Source organism: Amborella trichopoda, chromosome 6 (assembly GCF_054954075.1).
Source record: "Amborella trichopoda isolate Santa Cruz 75 chromosome 6, AtrichopodaSantaCruz75HAP2 v2.0, whole genome shotgun sequence".
Taxonomy (NCBI): Eukaryota; Viridiplantae; Streptophyta; class Magnoliopsida; order Amborellales; family Amborellaceae; genus Amborella; species Amborella trichopoda.
The window spans coordinates 10,682,253-10,684,703 of NC_142341.1; positions in this window are offsets into that span (position 1 = coordinate 10,682,253).

Below are 2,451 nucleotides of genomic sequence, written 5' to 3' on the forward strand. Positions count from 1 at the left end.
ATGGGCCCACCATGTGGGTATTAGGTGGGGCCGCACATACCATACATGGGTGGCACGCCTCGCCCTTGGATACCTTATCTTGTTTTGTCTTCAAGTTTGTTAAAAATGGTAACTACATCTTGTAGCATGTGGTCAAATATTGATTAGGAAATACTGACCATATCTTATCTTGATTATTGAAGGAATATCTTGACTTGATATTATTGAAATATTCTTATGGAAAATATGAGATGAAATATGCAATTTATGGTATACACTATATCTCTTAATGGATTTAACTTATTTAAATATATTAATGGGAAAATGGTTTAAAGAAAGGGGGATAATGGTTCATGCACCTTCTATAATGTTGATGGCTCATTTATGGAATGGATAGCTCAGATCTCTCACCCCATAAGTCACCTTGATCAGTGGTCTATATACAATCTCAAGAAAGACGCAAACTATGAAAACCCTAAAGAAACCCTAGACCTAAATTTCACTATAAATAGGGGTGCTCTCCCCCTATCTCAACACACCTCTCTCCCATAAACTCGCTCTCTCTTACCTGGGGGCCACGTCCCTCTCTCTCTTCCCCAGGGGCCATGCCCCTCTCTCCCTACTCTCTTTTTTTCTCTCTCTCTCTCTCATGATCTAATCTAAGGGTTGGGAAAATTAAGGTTTGAGCCTAATTATTTTGGAGTTAGGGTTTTGTAGAGATTTAAAGGTGGTTACCTAGTTTGGCCGAAATTAGCTTTTTCGGTTCAAGATTGAAGCTAGACCGTTGATCTCTTGCCATTGGATGTGATGACTCGATGTATGGTGTAAAAAGCCCGGTTGAGGTAATCTCCGACATCTTTTCTTTTAATTGTTTGTTCTTTTATGTTATATTCTCAAGCACAGTATTAGGTTGTATGAATGGCATCAAGTAGTTGAGATTTATTTTATTGATGTGTTATTTAATTTTTGAAATTTCTTTTGTTTGTAAAAAGACCATCTGTGAGTGATCTTGTTGCCAAAATTATAAGGGGTGATTATTATTTGAAAAATAAAATAAAATTGTATTTCCTCGGCAAAAGATTACATAGGTCTTTCTTTCATTAGTATCAAAGCTAGTTTTACTTAATTGCCATTATGAGTTTTTTCTTATTTTTGCTTGAGAATATAAAATAATGGCTGCTCGTACCTTCATCTCTGAAATCTTGAAAATCGAAAGGTTTGATGGGACCAACTTTGCTTCATGGAAAAGAAAAATCAAATTTGTGCTATATGAAGAAAACTTGCATGAGGTACTCTTTAAGGACCGACCTCATCGTCCAACTGACGACTCATCTCAAATAATCAAAGATGAGTACACCAACTGGGAGAGGAGGAACTTGAGATGCAAGCACACTCTTTTTTGTGCCATGACTGACTCATATGCTTCTGAGTACGAGTCAATCTATACTGCAAGTGAGATTTTTGATAAACCTGAAAGAGAGTATGATGAACCCTCTCTCATGAAGCAAACTATGGCTATGAGAAGATACAATGATTTAAAAATGGTAGAATGTACAAAGTTTACAGATCATATGCACGTATTTCATGTGCTAGTTAGAGAATTGGAAGATACAGGCATGAAGCCCAATGAATCTATATAAGTGATTCATTTAATGAATTCTCTTCCTAATTCTTGGGAGACTTTCATATCTTCCATCTCTACTAGAAGAAAGACACCAAAATTAGAAGAACTCATCACGACCATCAAATCTGAAGAACAAATGAGGAGTTTAAGGCAAACCCCAAGGGATGCTGTGCATATGGTAAAATCTCAACCATCTTTTAAATTTAAGAAAAGAAAGGGAAGAAATACTTTGAAAAGAAAAGATATTTCAAAAGAAGAGATTTTGGGAATAAGGGAGTAAAGAGAAAGACTTGAACTTGTTTTATTTGCAAGAAGGTGGGCCACATAGCCAATAATTGTCGGTTCAACAAATCTGGTGGAACTAACAAGGAATTGGCATGTGTGGTTTTCGAGTCCATGCTAGCTGACCCCAAGGAAGCTTGTTGATGTCTTGACTAAGGGGCTACGGCTCACGTCACAAACACCAAAGAAGGTTACCGTTCTTTCACTCCCATGGGGCCAAGACAGCAGCATATTTATATATGAGAAAATCAGAAGACTGATGTACTTGGAGTTGGAGATTTTGAGTTGAAACTAAAGAGTGGGAGCACCTTGATCCTAAAACAAGCACTTTATGCTTTTGATATGAGGAAGTGCCTGGTTTCAGTTCCTAAGATGTCTATGGCTGGATTCATAACCACTTTCATTGGGGAGAAAGTGGTTGTCAAGAAGGGGAAATATGTGATCATGACTGGATGACTTGTAGACAGGTTATTTATCATCGAAATAAAAGAAAACGTTACCTATGTCTCGTCCCCTAATGAATTAGATGTTGGTACCCTATAACATGTGATGTTATGGCACATTAA